Source organism: Miniopterus natalensis, chromosome 6, assembly GCF_054644295.1.
Source record: "Miniopterus natalensis isolate mMinNat1 chromosome 6, mMinNat1.hap1, whole genome shotgun sequence".
NCBI lineage: Eukaryota > Metazoa > Chordata > Mammalia > Chiroptera > Miniopteridae > Miniopterus > Miniopterus natalensis.
In genome coordinates this window covers 80,083,207-80,103,715 of record NC_142086.1, presented here as the reverse complement: position 1 = coordinate 80,103,715, position 20,509 = coordinate 80,083,207, and the positions used below count along the sequence as shown (strand labels likewise).

The 20,509-nt window shown below is 35.1% G+C and overlaps 1 pseudogene; it reads left to right on the top strand.

Annotated features, from left to right (window-relative positions):
• Window positions 1-2,817: 2,817 nt before the first annotated feature.
• Window positions 2,818-20,028, top strand: LOC107525475 (elongation factor 1-alpha 1-like; annotated as a pseudogene).
• The last annotated feature ends 481 nt before the right edge of the window (window positions 20,029-20,509 follow it).

Below are 20,509 nucleotides of genomic sequence, written 5' to 3'. Positions count from 1 at the left end.
TTAAAGTTTATTAAAGTATATTATTAAGGTTTAAGTATTGGACTCATCCCTACCTCAGCTACTCCTGGCCTTTATCTTCCATACATTTTTTAAAAAGACAAGTACTTTTTAACAGGGGCTATTTTGCATCCCTCCTCCCAGGGGATATTTGGCAATACCTGGAGATATTTTTGATTGTTACAACTTGGATGGGGATGCTGTTAGCATCTAGTGGTAAAGGACAGCGATGCTGCTAAGCATCCAACAATGCACAGTGTGTCTTCCTAAAACAAAAGGTATCTGGTCCCAAATGTCAAAGGTGTCAAGGTCGAAAAACCTGCTTTGGAAAAAAATACCCCTCCTCCTGCTCCCCCACCCTCCACCCCCACCCCAAGCTTACTTCGCCTCCTGTTTTCATACTCTTAAACAAAATGCATGATGTAAGGAAATTTATTTTTAATACAGTAATTATTGAATTTACTAATTTATTTCTTTGTACCTATATAACATTGACAAATCCATGTTTTTATGTATAAATTCAGCAAATACTAATCAAAGGTGTACTATGTGCTAAGTATTCTGCTAAATATAAAGATGAGTAAAACCTCACCCATCGCAATAGAGAAATTTATCTAAATGCTTAGCACTATGTGATACTTAAACTGTTTCTTAACTTTAGGTGGTGGACACACAACAGAAAATACAGATGATGTATCATAGAGTAGTACGCTTGAAACCTGTACAATTTCATTAACCAATGCCAACCCAATAAATTCAATAAAAAACACTCACAGTTTTTTGCTTGAATGTATTTCAAAGCTTAGGGTGATGGCATTAAATAAATTTCAGGTTATATGCTCAGACTTAAGTAACTAGGAAATAAGCTATTTCAAAAATTACACCGAATTTTATTGATTATCGTAAAAGAATTTAAAATAGTTTTCCATCCCTTCCTCTCATTGTATAATATGTAACCCACCATTCTTCAAGTAACTTATGAAGGTCAATTAAGCTTTAGAAACTCTGCCACAAGCAAAATTGCTAATCCCTGTGGTACTTTTCTCTTAATTGATTTTAAACTACCAATTTTCTTTAGTTCCCCTTAGCTCAGAAAACTTACTTAATGTGCCAAGACTAATATAATAACATAGCTATCATCAAATTAAATAGAATTAAATTTTTATTAAAATATAGGGAAGGAACTATGTTCAAAACTATTCATTATGTCTATATCGACAGTATAAGAACAAAGCAGATGTAAACAATCTGCATTTAAAATAACTTCATGCATCTTTCCATACACAATGTGACATTTTATACTCATTTTCATTCACCTTTCCTCCAAGTACAAGTTTAATTTCATTGATTTTTGTTACCTCAATTTCCACTAAAGTTTTATAGAGACCTGCAATTACTATCTCATACCATCTCGTGAATGTAATCAGTTGAGGGGAAAAAAATGTGAAGAGAAATAGTCTACTCTTGGTTGAAATAACATGTGGTCTCATTAATATAAATTTTTATTCGCTCATAGACATCTCCAACTGGACCTGTAGAGAGACAAACTGGAAAAGTGACGTTGGTGGAATAGGTTGTCAGTGTAAGAAAGTGGCTCGGACGTTAAAGTGCCAAGTCATTGACATTCTGGGAAATTTTCCTCAGATGAAAAGAGAAAATGGGATCCTGCAGAGAAGAAAATCTAAGGAGTGAGTAGAATTCTGGACAGCATTGTAATGGTTTGAGGAAGAAGGCAGAACATTAGATATGGAGAAGAAAGGGAACAGATGTGACTGTGTTTTTTTGAAAGCAGGGTACTGAATTAGGCAGTTAAGGTAAGATGGGAAATAGTTTAGAGGTGAACCTAAAGTTTAAAGAAAGATTTCTATGAGTCACTGCCACAGCAAAACAGTGTCCAGACTAAAGTGATACTTTCTGAGACCCACGAAGATGTGAGAAAGTGTCTTGTTAATTTTTGTGGTTTAATTACAAGCAACTGTCCAATACTTAGCGCGATTTTCTTTCTTTGGATATTCTTAAAACCCAAAGTGCAGTGAGGTCATCTTATACACATGCTATACTTGCTTCTAATGGCTGAAACTGCCCAAATAGAATTCATTTCTTGGCATAGGCACATAGCCTTCGTAATATGTTAGTAGCCTAAAGAGATGTCATATGTTGACTCATTTTTTAGAAAATAATATATTATGAGCTATAAAAATCATTTGCATTATGACATTGCTGAGAAAAAAATTAGAAACTGTTAGTGGAGGGTGAAGATGGAAGGAGAAAAGTGAGGATGGGCAAAAGATAAGAAAAGAAAAGGCACATTAGGAAAGAACCAAGTCCTAGTGTTTGGAGAGTGGACTCTGATATTGGGTAGATAAGAGGTGACATTAAAACACTACCAATGTTTAGTGTGGAGAGAAGAGAAAATAGCAGTTGAAAGAGGGATAGAAATTTATTTACTTGGTCTACTTCCAATTTTAATTAAGACTCAGCTGTGTTTCACATTAGTATATATCTTTTATGTACTAAGGTAAATTGGCCATCAACTTTATATGAGCTGAAGACTTACTAGTTTTATCATGCTAATTACCTCTAGTCTGAACTTCATTATTCTATTTCCTTCCCAAATGCAAGTATTAAATAATCCTAGACAATTTCACAAAAACCATTTTGTGTTTATGTGAAAAATAACCATTTTGTGTTTATGTGAAAAATATTATTTTATGATCAGTTCTAAAATGAAATGTCATTTTAACTATATGTAGTCACAGAATTAATCAACATTGTCAGTCTCATTACATGAAATTAATTAAGTGGGCATCAGTGTGAATGATGCCATCTGAGGAATATTTGGAAATGCATGAAGACATTTTTGTTGTCACAGTGACAGAAAGGCACTACCAGAAGAGCACAGGTGGGAATGAGGGGTGCTAAACAACCAGCAACGGATATAAACTTTGGCATAACCAAAATTTTCCCATTCAAAATGTCAAAATTTCTTTTATTAAATTATTCTAGATTTGCAACAGGTAACCGTTAAGGTAATATAAACAATTAGGAAATGGCAGACACCATTTACTCACTGGGCTAATCGCCCACAATTTTCTTTTCCTTAAGCACGTTCCATGGATGTCAGGCCTTAGTGACCTCTCTCCTGCCTTAGAGACAATATTGGAAATGGGCTGTGTGAAGCTTCTGGAAAGTTTCACTTCCTTTGTAAAGAGGAGACAAACAGCTGAGGCAGAAGTCTCTGACTCTCATATCTCTTTGACTGTCTTGATGTCTTGATGTGGATGTGAGGCTTTCATCTTAGAAAAATGAGATCATGACCATGAGGGAAAAACCAGGCCCTCAATGGCAGAAGATGAAGATGGAAACTGATGTGATGGCTGTTAGCATTGCTCACCTCCTTCCCGGCCCTGGACTTCCCAACTGCAAACTTCCAGTTTAAGAAGAGAGAATGAAAAATATGTATATATTTAAATCACTATATCCTTGCTTTCTGTACTTCAGTGCAGCAGGTCTTCATATAACATCCTTACATTCAACATTATTTCTTTATAAAGTAGATAAGAAAAAGAATCTGTTCCCAGCTGAGACCACTGTCCGTGTGGGGTTGCACTTTCTCCCCATGTCTGTCCATGTCTGCATGGGTTTCCCCCCACATCCCAAAGACTTGCCGTGCAGTGCAATGATGTGTCTATATTGTCCCAGGCTGAGTGTGTGTGTGTGTGGGGGGGGTGGTGGTGAGTGCACCTGCAGTGGGAGGGTGTCCTGGCCAGGGTGGGGTCCCGCCTTGTTCCCTGAGCTGCTAGGAGAGGCTCTGGCCCCCTCTAACCCTGGACTGCAATAAGGGGGTAGAAAATAATTATTGTACCTGTTTTTACTAATCTTTCTTAAATGTATGTATAGGTCCCATTTATTTTAATGTTTAATATTAAAAGTGTTTTGGGTCTTTGCCTATGGTTAATTTGGTTTTGTTATTAGTTTTACTTAAAGTCACAGTTTCTAAGAACCTATGATGATGTTAGGTGAAGACTTACTGTATTCTCTTCTTGTGTGTGCATTTAGTTTAGATTAATTTGTTTAAAATTACAGACAATATTCTGGCAACACTAAGACATTTTCCCTAAATGACTTTATATTTTTACCCTTCAGATTATTTCTTTAAGAAAGATTCATATGAATTATGATATGAGCAGTCATATTCCTGTTAGTTACTGAAATCCACTTCTAGAATATTGGAACTAGAAACAAAATTTTTAAAACGGGTGCAAACTTCCTAAAATATATGATTCTATTAATAAACCTCAGTGATAATTTTACTGACAAATGAAAAGATATGTTAGGAAACATAAAGTCTCTGCTTTACTAATTATTTATGTCAACAATGATTACTGATTTGAATATAGTATTTTTGTCACTTCAGTTTACCATGCCAACTCTTTAGAAACACCAAGTTAAGAAATATCTTTCTGGCATAGGCAAAGTTGGTCAAATCACTTCTATGTAATTGCAACCTGTTAACTTCCTTCACGCATCACCATGCAAAAGGCCCAATGCCTCTCTCTGGTCCTTCGCACTTGCCCAAAGGCTGTCTAAACCCCCTTGCTGTGGCAGCTATTTTTAGCTAGTGCTGCTAAAACTCCAAGAACACTATTCTTTTTTTCTCAAGTCCAACTGAGATCCTTATAGTCTCAGTGTGACTGTTCTCTCTTTAGTGTTAAGGATAAAGCCTTCTTCGTCTATTAAAGTAATTCATTCTGAGGTATGATTTACTAATAATGCTAGCTGAATAACTGCACCTTACATATACTATTTTATCCAATGGATTGCTGAATTGTGTTGCAGCTAATTTGTTTCCTTGTTTATTATGTATCTACCCCACTGGAATGGAAGCTTCATGGAAGCAGGCATCCTGGTTATCACGATTCCTCTGTAGTACCTAGTTCAGACTCAACAGTATCCAGTCATGTTTCTTAAAGAGAAGTAAACTTTAGAAATTCAGAATAATAAGCATTCTGTTGTGGGTGATTTTGGTTGAGTGGGAATGAAGGGCAGGTCTGTTAGGCTGGATTTTGAAGAATGGATAGGATTGGTATAAATCAAGTTCCCTAGGTGCTGAAACAGTACCGAGTCCCTACACATCACTGCGCCCCAGTCTATAGACAGAAATGTTATTAGATATCTTATATCAGAACAGTTCATAAGATTCTATTGGTACTTATTTCATCTGAGGGCTGAGGAAGGAAATAGAAAATAAAGTAAAGGTTGGGGACATGGGCTGAATTTGGAACAGACAAGTAGCTGTGGTACAGTGAGGTACTGGCTAAGGGCTGGCAAGGATGGAGAGTTTATGCTGGGAAACCCAAAGAAATAAGTTTAGTAAATTTATCTTTCCCATGTGTGATCAATGTCAGGGGCCTATTTACTTAAATACAATAGGAATGAATATTGATAGATTGTATAATAACAACTCTACATCTATTAATGGAAATGTCACATTTTTGAAGTGTGTTTTGACATTCTCAAGTAAGTTCAATTTGCTGAACATATCTCAAAGAAAAGATGTTACAAGTTTAAGGCTACAAGAGTTATTATTCTACTGTAGTCATTATTTTAATAGATTCACTTATTGCTTCCATTTTCTCATTATTAGTAGCTGTCTAACTTATCCGATAAAAGCAATAGTCATGCCAAATTAAAGTAATAGAATATTGGGCATGTTACATTGACAATTTTCCATTGTCACACACAATGAGGTCTCAACACTACAATCCAGTTAATCAGAATATAAGTAAGTAGGACATCATCTTTTTTGAAACAATTTCTTGAAAGAAAATTTTCTCTAAGTATTTTTATACACCTTTTTTTTTCTTCAGAGCAAATTACTTCTTGTACTCTGAGATGTCACTGTCATACAAAACCACTTCAAGACAGATAAAAGTCACTTATCAAAAGCATTGAATCTATCTAGCCACATTTTAAAACCCTTTTAAGAAAATTTCAAGAGAACAGCAAGGGTAAAGCACGACAATACTTTTTGAAATCTTGCATTAGCACGGCACTACATGATTACTTACAGAATGGTTATGTTTGAAATATTTTATTTCACTCTTATTTCCTTGCCCTTTCCACTAATATCTCAACCCTGATTTTATGGTTGAATTTGATTCTAGAGTTCTCAAAACAAAACTTTGCTAAAATATATATAAAATATATAACTTATGCCCAAGAAATTTTATTAAGAAAAACAGCATCTAGACAACATAATTCTGAAAAAAATAATCTTACTCTAAACTTCTTAGAAAATGCCTTATAAACAGAGAAAGTGAACAGATTGTTCTCACAATACCTATAAACACAAAGCAGAAAGTGAAATGTTTTCTTTCATATTTGTGGTTCCAAAATATGAAGGATGGGAATAAGACACTCTTCTTTTAATTACTTTCTGTTTTCCTCTACCTGGGTTTTTTCTTTAGAATTTGATGGAGGTTTGACTTTGGATATAGTAGAGCACTGACCTCTAATTAGATGTATGTGAGACACATCAGAGAAGTGCAGCAAAGATGTATCTGCAGCCAAAGTGGATTATTTATATCACAATATCAAATTAAATAAAATTAATTTTAATTATTAGCATGTAGGTCAACTGGCCTATATTTAGAATGGAATAAGTGTGATTTGTCAAAAGAAAAGATATGGTCACAGTAATTATTATAGGGGATTGAAGGTTAATAAAATAATCTTCACAACAGTCCTGTCAATTGCAACATTTTAGAGCTGTGCACTACAAAAGAAATAAGATATGAGTCTTAAATATGAGTCCCATGTGTCATTTAAATTTCTCTCATAAAAAATTTTAAAACAGAGGAAATTAATTTTAATAATGAATATACCCAAATAAATTCATTTCTATTTGCAATTAATATAAAAACTTTAATGAGATAATTTATAGTCTTTTCATACTGTCTTTGAAATCTGTATTTTTACACTTATAACACCTCTCAATTTCCACTAACTGCATTCAGATTCTTATTAGCTGCATGTTGCTAGTGCATACCATTTTGAATAATGAAGGTTTAGTGTACTTCAATTCAAAAATACAGCTTTCAGAATTTTTCATCTTCACAAATTACTCTCACACCCGTTTCAGTTCTCTTGTTTTTTATGTCCTTTCTACTTTGTCTAAAAAAAACAATATAAAACTTTTTAGTGGTAATGCTCCTGGTCTTTGTTGAAACAGCTATAAGAAATGATCTGTTTTTTATTAAACAATCAATTTTAAAAAATAAATTTATATTAGAGTATTAGAAGTAGAAGCTATAATATATATATATATATATTACATTTATATAATCAAAATACAGACCATGTTTAATTATGTTTACAGAGGTATTGTTTTGCATAAATAAGAAATAAAGTATAATATATTCAATATATCAAAGTGCTAAAATACTTTTTATTCTCATTTTTATTCTTTCCTTTCTTGTACTTGTTTTTCAATATTTACATTTGTGACATTTATTTAGCATATATTATGACAGTTATTTAATTTCTACAAAATAAAAATCTGCTTAATAGACTGTAAAGTTGTTTTCTCTAGAGTGCAAAACTCAAAAGAACCAAATTATTCAACATTATATACATGATAATGTTAATAATACAAGGTCTAGCCCTGGCCAGGTGGTTCTGTCGGTTGGAGCATCGTCTCATACACTAAAAAGTTGCAGGTTCAATTCCCACTTAGGGCACATACCTAAATTACAGGTTCAGTCCCGTTTGGGGGTACATGAGGGAGGCACTCCATTGATATTTCTCTCTCACATCATTTTTTCTCTGTCTCTCTCCCTTCATATCTCTCTAAAATCAATAAAAACATATCTTCAGGTGAGGATTTACAAAAAAGCATTTCTTGCTCAAACTGAAAAAAAAAAAAAAAATTAAAAAAATAATACAAGGCCTAAAATCTAGATGCCATTCTGATAACATCCAGACTTTGCTGAATTCTGCGCAGATGCTTAAAATCAGCAGGAAGGATAAGGTTCAATTGACAAAATTCCTTCTGAGATGCCTCAGTTGGCCCCTGTACCCTGTCAGAAACCTAAACTGCTCTTAAGAGTCTCATGCCCTGTCCAAGCCCCGGCTTACAACACACAGTGTGGGAGCTGAAGGGAGGGGGCGCCTGGGGAAAGATCGAGTGGCAGAGAGAGCTGGCCCATCAGGGCCTGCAGGGGTTACGGGAAGCCCAAGGCTTCAAGGCGGGGATTTCTGGCAGGCTAGCAACCTTGGAGCTTTGTTCAGAAGCCCAGACCAAGGTGCTGACCTGGAATAAATGAATGTGTAACATCATCGCGACTTAATCGCAGATATGAACGCAGAATTGAAAAGCTGTGTAGACGGTGTGTGCCGGGAGCAGCCACAGCAGCAGGGCTGAGGGCCTGGCACACGTGTTCCTGCGCTAGCGTGGGGATGGCTGGCAAGGCTGCGAATGACTCACATAAACCCTGCCACCGCCACAGCTCATTTTTCCTCAGTTAAAGGATGTAAATATGTAAATAAAAGGGTGACTAGTAACATTTACATCCGCTTGCTTTCCTTCCTGAAATTCAAGATGGAAAATAGTACATGCTAAAGCAGGACATTTGAAACATTGCAGATATTAGGGTAAACAAAATTACTCACAAGACAGGGGTGGGAGAGATCAGGGTTTAAGTACAGTTTCTTAATATATTTAGGTAATAAAAATTATATATCTCTAGTCATAGAGAAAAGTATTCAAAGTATATCTGTGGAATAATATGGAAAATTATAATTCATAATATGTTATATTTTATGTAAGTTAAAGGTAAAGAAAAAACACGTTTTACCTGAATTATCTGAATATTTCAGGCAGTAACATTTCTTTTATTTCTATTAAGTTAGTTCCAATCAAAACTGTCAAAGGCTGGCTCTAAGGAGCTATATGAGTTGCTCCCTTTCTGCCAAGGGAAAAACCACTCCCCCTATTACATTCTGATTCATTCAGGAGGATGGGATTTGTGCAAAGTTTCTTTGTATTTTTCATCCTTACATTTAATACATCTCCTTAGGAAGATTAGCTTCATGGCAGTTTGTAGAAGAAAAGAGCAAACATCATGTTGAGTTTATTAAGAAAGTTTTTATAACCTTGGCTAAAATAGTATTAACATAGTAGATCAGAGGTATATAAATTTGGAAAATAACACAATTTGTATAAGATAAAAATTTAAATCATGAAAAAGTATAATGGAATTGATAGTAAAATATAAACCTCAAGATAATTTAGGAACACATTAGTTGTATTAATAACTGAATTCATCACTAAGTCATCCTTACATATGTATAGAGTAAGCAAAGTATAACATTTCTGCATTATGAAGAGATTTAGAAACAATCATTGGCATTCAAAAAATAAGGAAGAGGCATGAAAAGCTAACTTTGTCACTGAATTTTTACTAAGTGTTTACAAAAATAGAAGTCAGTCTGGTTTTTTAGTTCTGAATATAAAGATGTTAATGTCATAACTCTTATTAACAGTTTGTGAAAATATAGGTTACAAATTCAGCAGAATGAAAATAGATATTTAAATAGGGACAACATTAAAGAGAAGGAGCACAAAGACTCAGGAGAGGGAAAGCAATAATCTGTCATTTGATTGACCTTTCTGAACAAAAATGTATTTCCATTTTGAGTAGATAAGTATATGAAAGCATTTGCAACTGCTGGCATGTTACTAAAATCAATCTTTTAGCTTGGCCAAGGTGGGAACCGAAAGTAAAATGCCCTTAAAAAGTGAAAAGCTGAAATCTTAACAGGTTCATATATAATAGTCTCAGTTCAATTACCCTTTTCATTTGTCTGGTGAGCACTCAATACAGTCTACAGATGATGTGTTGTGGAATTGTGTTCCTGAAACCTGTATAATTTGATTAATCAGTAAATTCAATAAATTCAATAAAAAGGAAAATTAAATAAATCTCCTAATCATTAAGTATTAATGAATATCTTCATTTGTTTCTGTGGTCTTCTCAAAATCCTGTGTTGACAAGGCTAATTTAGAGAATGTTCACTTTGGTCTCTGGTAGTTTTTCCTAAACACTATTATTTTAAATGCTCTTCCCTATTATGAGTACGAAACATGCTTTGTACTGGCAAATAAGTGTTATAAATGATTAAGGATTTTTTGCAAAATTTCATATCATTATTCCTTAGCACAGGTTTGAAGTGTACTTAGTATTGGAAATCCATATTTAAAACACAGAAGAGAGGGCATTATTGCTCAAAACCAAACTATTTACCTAATAAACAATGCACATATATCTTATTTCAAATATAAAATCCTTTAGTAGATGTAAACTATTTTTCACCTAAGAACACTTCAATTGATGCACTTCCTTAGAAAGGAGTCGACTATATAAAGTACGACACAATTATAATTACCAAATAAAGTAACTTTATGTCCCAAATTGTAGATTCTAAGCTTACAGTCATGAAACCTGTTGATAGTTAAAATAATTACTCCTTTATTTCTCACTCAGATAATTATTAACTTTTCAGAATTTCAAAGTGATACATTTATAAATACTTCTTTGATTAAAAACCCTTTTCTATTATAGCTTTGAAAGTCAAATGATTCAATTATGTCTCAGAAACTCTAAGCATCATTTAAGCTGCTTAAATTCCTAATGACCTCTTCTATTCATCATAGTAATGATAGTTATTGATCATGCCCTTGTTTTGAATTTGAACGTGTCCTTTCATTTATGCCCTTTTGTTATATGAATATAAGTCATATGCCTAATCTAATCACAATTTTCCTTTGAGCAGGAACCAAATCATATATGCATACCATTTCCTGCCCTCACAGAAATTAGTGCATTTCTAAGTGCAAATTATTGTTCACAAAAAATTGATAAATTGCTATTTTAACAATATACTTAATGGAATACAATTTTTAAGGAACCTGACATGTAGTAGAGACTCGGCAAAATTTCATGTTATCCTTTATTACTTATTTGCTCTATTGTTTTTCTATGACTATGTAAATTACACTTATTAATCTAAATATAAATTATTTCTAAGGAAAAACATCAATTGTTCATGTCACATATGAGGTATTTTATTTAATCTTTATACTAATCTTGAATTTTACATTTTTCAGTTTATAAGGCCGGATATTGAGGATTAGTTATGTATAAACACTACGGGCCAGATCTTGCATTTGGACATATTTCTCTCTGACAATACCTTTGTATCAAATAAAACACCATGCTTGCCTACAAAACCCATGCACAAAAGATCTAGTTTAAAAAAGGAATTTGCAGAGTCAGATGAACTGAAGATACATTTTATTTTCAATGGCTATGAAAAATAAGAAAAGTATTATATGATATTAATTGTATATAAAGAACATCATATACTAAGATAAGACTGTTACATCTGCTTTTAAAATAGAATTATAACCTATGTAGGGCAAAGGTACCTCTATTTTACTCAACGTCCTGATTCTGATGCTTAGCACACATCATCCAATAAATGCTCGTCATCGTAGAGTCCAAATATTTTAAGGTGAATGGCATTGAAAGATTCTCCTATTTAAATCCCAGATGTCTATGGTCACTAAAGTCAAAATAAGTGATCAGAGATTCAAGGCAAATTCAGCTCAGACTATCTGGTTGAGAAGGTTTTAGGTTTTTATGTTTTCTGTTCTAGAGGAGGGGCACTTACCAGGCACATGCACCTCTATTCCTAGCCAAACTAAATTTTCACTTAAAATGAAAGAAACAAAAACAAACAACAAAGTCAGTTTAGTTCATGTACTTCATTCAAGATTTACAACCACAACTCCAAATAACGGGGAATGGACAGGTACTGCCCTTTCATGCATCCACTCTGCTGTGCAACATCTGAACTCTGCAGATTATCTGGAGATTGGGTTAATGATTATGCTGGATTCTGGTCCAATGCCCTGAGGGGACATGTACAGTTCTAGTTTCACAAGAGGTGACACTGATATCATTGGAAATCCCAAAATGTATGGGAAAGTTTCTTTAGAAATCATTCTTTCCCATACCTAACTAAAACTATCTTGATATGTTTCAAACAAAGGCTTTTTATTTTCAATAAAACGTTGGGAAAGAGAACAGACCTGAGTCTTTGCACATCTGAGATATTTATTTTTAAATGTTTTTGTTTCTCTGCTTAATAACAACTTATGTCACTTTTCACTCACATTCACATGTTTATATTGAATTCACATAAACTGTTTCCAAGATAGTAATTCCCAAAATATTGTGGTGCACAAAAGGTAACTGCCTATGATTTTTAAAAATTACAGCTTTTTATAGGAAGAATACATTATGCATGTTAAGTGACTACTCTGAACATTTATAAATTTTCTCAACAAAAATCACTGTGGAAATTCATTGTTTTAATAACCGTAAACCAAAGGGCCAAAAATGCACTTTAAAATCATCAAGGTTTATTACAAACTTTAAAAAATAAGCATCTAAGATTTTCACCTCTGAATTACCCCTAGAACCCATCTTGAAGTGAAAATCTTCAGAATCTTGAGATTTAAGGTCCTAACAACTGAATACCTATAAACTCAAGTTTTAATGGCTAACAAGGACTATAGGTTGTATGTAAGAAATATGAAATGGACACATTCTATACGTTTTGAATTGGGATTTTCTGTTTAATTCTCAGCAGCAAAAAGTAAGAAAAAAAATTTAAAGGCCAGTAAGTTTACATTTAAAGATTTACTGAATAAATTATTACTTTTTCTTAGGTTAGAATTTTGAGGAAGCCATCATGTAACCCAATTTGTTAGAAACTCTGAATTAAAATATTATAATCATTTTCTTACGAGACTCATTTGAGTTTAGCAAAACTTAATAAAATGCCATGGAGAATAAATTACTGTTCCTAATTGCTCTCTCCAGGACTATTTATAATAATTTTCTCCAGAATTCAGAGAAGGAAAATGTATATTAAATCTATGAAAATGCAAAATGATGCTAACCACCTGCTTAATGACAAAAGCAAGTTCCATAATCTGTTAGTTAGCAAGTTCCAAATCCTGTTTCTATAATTAATTTTCTATGGATTAAGAGCTTTAAGTGTTGGATATATCCCACAAAAAAACATACAGCACTTTTTTCCCCCATAAACTCTGGAATTAAACATGCTGTGTAAATCAATTGAATAGGCCATTACATATAGTGAATCAAGACCCATTTGTGTTACACAAATTTTGAAGCTGTTGAATAATTTTCTATCACAGATCATACAACTTCTGCATTATTTTAGATTTTCAATTTTTTGAGATGAGCACATATTCCACAAGAAAATTTTCACTTTCAGAATGCAATGTGTATTCTATAGAATACACTGGTGTGTGGTCAATGAGACTCATGTTTATTCATTTACTTTATAGAGAAACTGAGAAATCTTGAAGAAATATTTTATATGTCTTTTGCACAAAAGAAGAAAGAAGGAAAGAAACACAGAGAAGAAAGAAAGAAAGAAAGAAAGAAAGAAAGAAAGAAAGAAAGAAAGAAGGAAGGAAGGAAGGAAGGAAGGAAGGAAGGAAGGAAGGAAGGAAGGAAGGAAGGAAGGAAGGAAGGAAGGAAGGAAGGAAGGAAGGAAGGAAGGAAGGAAGGAAGGAAGGAAGGAAGGAGAAAGAAAGAAAGAAAGAAAGAAAGAAAGAAAGAAAAGAAAGAAAGAAAGAAAGAAAGAAAGAAAGAAAGAAAGAAAGAAAGAAAGAAAGACAAGAAAGAAAGAAAGAAAGAAAGAAAGAAAGAAGGGAGGGAGGGAGGGAGGAGGGAGGGAGGGAAGGAAGGAAGGAAGGAAGGAGGAAGGAAGGAAGGAAGGAAGGAAGGAAGGAAGGAAGGAAGGAAGGAAGGGAGGGAGGGAGGGAGGAAGGAAGGAAGGAAGGAAGGAAGGGAGGAAGGGAGGAAGGGGAAAGAAAGAAAATAAAAAGAAAGAAAGAAACATTTTGGAATATAAAATATGTAATCTCTGTGAAGGAATTTATTTATTTTTCTCACTGTATCTTTATTACCTTGAATAGTATTTGAAACATAGTAAATATATAATAAATAATTATAGAGTGAAATACATAATAAAAGTGCATAGTTTATTTTTATTCAAAGCAAAACTGGTATTATAGTTGTGTATGGGTATAGATTTTGTGTATTCGGAAAAGGGTGGAAGGCACGATCTTTATAAAGCGAGTTCTGCAGGCCTCAGAAAGGCATCCTCGGCATGGACTCATAACAGCCTTGACACAACCTTTACACATTTAACACGTGCTGCGTGAAAGCTGCCCTCTAAAAGAGAACTGAAACCTGAAGATGAATTCAATTAGCACCCATTACTTCCACCTTTAAAAATAAAATAGAAAAGAGGGTAGAACCAAGTAAGAAAATGGAACAAAGCATTTTGAAGCATTTCAAATATAAAACACTTTTATATAAAAAGGATCGATATACTGAGAAAGTGTTCCTTCTAATTGAGCCTGAAACAAAAGGAATGGATTTTATATTTCAGCAAGTGGATTTTTTTTTTTTTTTTTTTTTTTAAGAGAGAGAGGAAGGGAGAGGGAGAGACAGAAACATGGCTGTGGGAGGGAACCATGGGTCTCTGCCTCCCGCATGCAGGCCACTCGTCATTGTTCACCTTCCTCCTAAAATAGCATTCACCCTAAATGGCAATATAAGCCCACAGGTTTTTCCTCAGCTATCACTCCTCATTAAGACAAGTTTGGTTCATCCTATGACTCCTAGACTTGAACCAGCTTCACTCAAGGCTCTCTTAGAATGTTTCAGGAAATATTATCTGCCAAGCATTTGCTGCCAGTGAGTTTACTGATTGAGCACAGTTCAAGAATCCATCTCGGAACCAGAAAAGTTGAACCCCTCAGCAGAGCATTATAAGGCTAATTGTCACCCCCAAATATAGTATACTTGGCAGTAGTCCAAAGAACTTTCCAAAGGTATATATACTCAAAGAGTATTGGGGCTTCTGTGAGCCCACCATGTCTTACCTAAACTAATGTTGATTTTAGTTTGCTAATTATTTTTTATCCTGATTGAGGCTTCTTTTCTCAAAAAACTGGGACAGAGAATGCTACAATAAGCTGGGCACAGAAGATATTTTAAGTTCATTGTATCTAGGCACTTTTCTCAACATACTGTAATTTAAGTAAATAATTAAATATATGAACATATATTATGTACAACTGTGATTTTTTTCCCTTCCCAAATCATATTTTTTCATAACAATAGTGCCTCACACTGGGATTTCTTTCATATTCTAATTGTTTAAGGATCATTTGCTGCTAATCCACTGGATTCTGCCTAAAAACTGCTGCACGATTCTACTCTTGTATTATTTTTGTTTGGTTCTTCCGATGCCACGAGGAACACTGCTCCTAATTCTGCTTACTCAGTAGTTTTATTTTTACTGTTCTTTGAAATTTCAGCTATTGGCCAGACACAATACGGCTGCATTTCAGACTGAGCCTCCTGTAAGGAAGTATCTAAACGTGGCTGCTTGTTCAGAATCCTCTATTAATGGATCTTAGGGATGGATGTGCCCGTTTAGATAGAGACTGAAGTGACCCCTCAGGTGGATCTAACATAGAACCTAAAGGTGTGGCAGCCACCTGCCCCTGTATGAAATGAGGGCTGCTGTGGCATACTTGTTAATATATCGTTTCCAACTCCTCTGTGTGTTCCCCTCTCATATTGAAAGGCTGTTTTGATATAACTCATGACATGAGAGTATCTCGCCTCTCAAAATAATTTTATGTCCTTCCATAACAGAAACAGTCTCATCTGAAGCCCAGTAACAGACCAAAAACTGCCTTTCAAAGGGAATTTATATGGCAACAGCTTCTGGCACATTTCTGCTCCAAACTCCCAGCAGTTAGTGTTGGCCAGCAGACATGAGCTTTGACAAAAGCCTGTCGGCAGCCTAAGTACAAGTGGCTGATACTTCATTCATTTGAGCTTTGGGGTGGTACCACCCCAGGATTAGACTGGGTAAACTATTAAACTGCATTTTTTGAAACTTCCACAGTGTTTTCTGTTTACATAACATCACTAAAATTCATCTTTCTCCCTGGCACTTTTGTGAAATGGGACTAGCAAAAATCTCAGATGTGGTATGTGATTTCTCCACAAACCGACAACCCAATCAATCTTCGTTCTTATTTTCATTTTGGAGCTCCCAGAGAAAAGATCGTATTTTTGGTTGTCTGAGACCTATCTTTAGTGTCTCCAGTTTACATAACTTCTAAGAATCTTGCTATTTATGCTTGACTCTAGTTTAGCAGGGTTAACCTATGACCCTCTGTTGGTCATATGATTAACCAGCATTTAGTTCATCTCACTTGATCTTCAGATCGAGTTGCCAACATTATATCATCAATCTGAGGAAGAGCAATATTTTTAATTTAATCTAATCTAAGTCTTCATAGCAGATTTTTTCAATAATCCACAGGACCTATATATCTTTGTGGGAAAACAGTATTTGTTAATTTTATTCCACATGAATACAAATTAATTCATTTTCTTTTGAAATAGAAATTGGAAAAATGAAAAACAACAAAATAAAACAAATTGTTCACCAAACCGTGATTTTCTTCAGCATGTTGCACAGTTGGAATTGTTAAAATCATATTGGATTCAGCACACTATGGAGGCAATACTTTATTTAATCCTTTATAGCCTACTGTTAAACTCTAGGATCCATCAGCTTCCCTCACCAATAACACTGGCAGATTAAACAAGAATTTGGGGTACTAATACAGGTGAAACTTAAATAAACTAAAATTCCCTGATGAGACCCAAATATCTTATACTGTTTCTTTTGTTTTTATTTTTTAAATTTATCTCTATCATTGAAAATATTACAGATATCCCCATTTCCCTCCATTCACCCCTCCCCCCTCCTCCCACCCTCTCCCAGGCCTTGCCAGCACTATTGTCTGTCCATGGGTATGCATATATGCATATAAATTCATTGGTTAATCTCTTCCCTCACCCCCTTCCCTCTGAAATAGCAAGAGAAAGGAAAATATTAACAAATTGGACTACATCAAAATAAAAAGCTTTTGCACAGTGAAAGAAACCAGCATCAAAATGAAAAGGGAGCCCACTATATGGGAGAATATATTTGCCAATGATACATCTGATAAGGGGTTAATTTCCAAAATATATAAAGTACTCATACAACTCAACAAAAAGAATCCCTCCACTCATGAATTTTTACTTTGAGCCGTATTTTTACATATAAGCGTTTAAGAGTTGCATCACCATATCCTGTATCATAAGCAATTCATCCTTTAACTTTGTATTAGCAATTTCATTAGCAAATTTGAGTACAAAGGTACATTGTGCACAAGTATCCGACAATATCACTTTCAAGCCATTTAATCCATATTGATGCAAATGTTCTCAGCCCCTCCTACTCTTGTGTCACGCCACCCTGACCAACCCATCACTCAGAATTATAATTTCCTCTTTTACTTCACACCATTAATCAGCACTTGTTCTGAAGAGACTGTAGTTTCCATATTTATGTCATTATCACATTTTAAAAATTCATTTAGGCCAGGGAAAATTGAATGAGTCTCTTCTGGTCCTTCCATAATCTAAGAAGTTGATGGACCATCCACTCCACCTAATATTTATTATAATCTCTTAAAATTTTCATAGTTACTTCCTCTATCTCCTATTTTATTTCATTGTAAATGAACTATACAAACCCTTTCATTGGCTTAATTGTCCTGAAGTTATTCAGTGTTTTAGTCTTACTGTCTCTTTTCAGAATAACAACATATTTTCCCACAATCCATCTGCCTTTCGTCTGCCCCTTCATGACATCTATGAAATTGTTGTTGTTGTAATGTCCTTGTAGGACAAGTGGAGACTGGTGTTCTCAGACCCAGCATGGAGGCCTCCTTTGCCTTAGTCAATGTTACCATTGAAGTAGTCTGTTGAAATGCACCATGAAGTTGTAAGTAAAGCTCTTCCTGGGGAAATGTGGTCTTCAATGTCAAGAGCATGTCTGTTAAAGATATTCCTCGTGGTAATGTGGCTGGTGGGAGCCAAAATGACCCACCAATGGAAGCAGCTGGCATCATGCCTCAGGCGATTGTTCTGAACCATCTACTCAAAATTAAGGCTGGCTTCTCTGTGCTGGATTGTCAAGCAGCTTGCATTGCACACAAATTAGCTGACCTAAAGGAGATTGATCACTCTTCTGGTAAGAAACAAAAATGGCACCAACTTCTTGAAATATGGTAATGTTGCCACTACTGAAATGGTTCCTGGCAAGTCCATGTGTGTGTTGAGAGCTCCTCTGACTGTCCTCCTTTGGGTTGTATTGTTGTCTGTGACATGAAAAAGGCAGTTGCTGTGTGTGTCATAAAAACAACGGACAAGAAGACTGGTGGAGAGGGCAAGCCAACGAGTCTGTCCAGAGAGCTCAAACATATACTATCACTAATGCCTGCCACTTTTATTCCATACAGTGTTGCAAGAAAGGTCTCAAAACTGTTTGTCTCAGTGGAACATATACGTTTAATAGCAAAAGACTAGGTAATAGTAAAACCTTCAGAAGGAAAGAAGACTGTTTTGTGGACCATTTAAAAAATATATATATACACATATATATGTGTGTATATATATATATATATATATATATATATATATATATATATATTTAGAGACAGAGGAAGGAAGAGGGAGAGAAACATTGATGTGAGAGCAAAACATCCATCGACTGACTCCTGCACGCCTCCTACCAGGGATCAAGCCGGCAACTCGGGTATGTTTAAATGAGAATTTTAATTAGTTCAGAATAAATGTGTCCCTAAGCCCAGTCACTGAATACTAATTTAACTAAATGACATTTCCTAAGTCACAGGAGATGTTGTGCAGAAGTCACCAGCCTCCCGTTTATTTTCCAGGGACACTTACAAACTCCCTTGAGGGCTTATTATTGTTGAGCAGGAAGTGCTGGAGAAATTGCTAATTTACATTGCCTGAATTCTGTGAACTCTGGATGTTTTCTCACATTGGAGGGCTGAAAAACTTGAGCATTATTTCTCATGGCAATGTTCCTTTTTTCCGGGCAAGCATTTTGATGACTAGCACAGGCAGTGAAACCTCTACAGTTTTTCTCTCAGGTTCAATTCTGGTTATACCAGGGAGTAGACATAAAGACATAAAGGACGTGTTGGAAATTCGTACTATGATCTGTGAATAGTGTGAAAGGGAAAAAAATAAACCCAATGTTTTTATTTATAGCTGCATTGCATATTGGAGCACTTACAGAGAGCAGCTAAAAAATTTGATCTCGGAGACCAGCTCTTGTCCAGGAGACATATCACAGAACTGTCCACCATCCCTTCACTGTTTGAAACATTGACAATTTCCAGGAAGCCTGATTATTTTTAGGAGTGACAAATTGCAAAATGTGACCATAAGAACTTAGACCACAGTTAGAATAACATCTGGAGAGCAATTTAGCCCCTTTTTAAGCATCTGAAGGCATTTTTCAGGTGCTATGCTATGATGGGGTTGAACTGCCTCTCACCTGACTAAAAGGGCAGTAGGCCAAGGGGAAGGGTACCTGGGTAAAGGTTTTCTTTCAAGCCTGATTAATATGAGGTGCTGTTAGAGCACTCACGGGGAGATGCTGACCAGATCATGAGACACAGAAGTGGCATTTGGGCAAGGGTTAGGGCCTCTGGATGGTATCCATGGGCATTAATGACAGCTCAGGGCAGCTGAGATCTCTGTGGGAAAGGTGTGGAAGGAGAGGTGAGGACAGAGGAAGCAGAACTGTGGGGACAGGAGTTTCCTAATTATAGCTCTAAGGGGAGGGGCCGAGAAAGAGCTAGAGAGCAGCCAGAGAAGTCGCTGGCATCACAGCCCCCGAAGAAAAGAGAATTTATGCGACCTTTCACAGGGAGCTCCTGGTGGAATTTTACCCTTAGCCTGTTGATGTTACAGAGCCTACGAGGGTGAACTCTGGACACGGAAATAATCTAATTCGTGAGAAGGTGACTTGGACAGAGTTAGAGGGGAGGCTGAATTAGGAGAGAAATTAAAGTCAAGGAGGCCAGAAAGTTGGTGAATAATGGGAGAAATATTTAACAACTGAAAATCTTAACAGAAAAGCTAACTCTAGTTAAACTTCCTACTGTATTTTCTTCTAGTGATGACTGATGTATTTCTGAAAAACAGTTTGTTTTGTTTTTCTTTGTTTTTGGTAAGAATGAATATGTTACCTGTTTCTGTAGGATTCAGGAAAATGAGTTGCAATAAACATTAACATCACATACAGATGATAAAGGCATTTTTCTGCGGAAAGAATAGTGAGATATGAAAAATGTAAGGAAACAGAATTTATAGGCCTTCTGAGAAAAAAAGGTTGTCCATTTGTCCCTGGTAAGAAAATAAGAAAGAAAGCTATTCTCCATCTT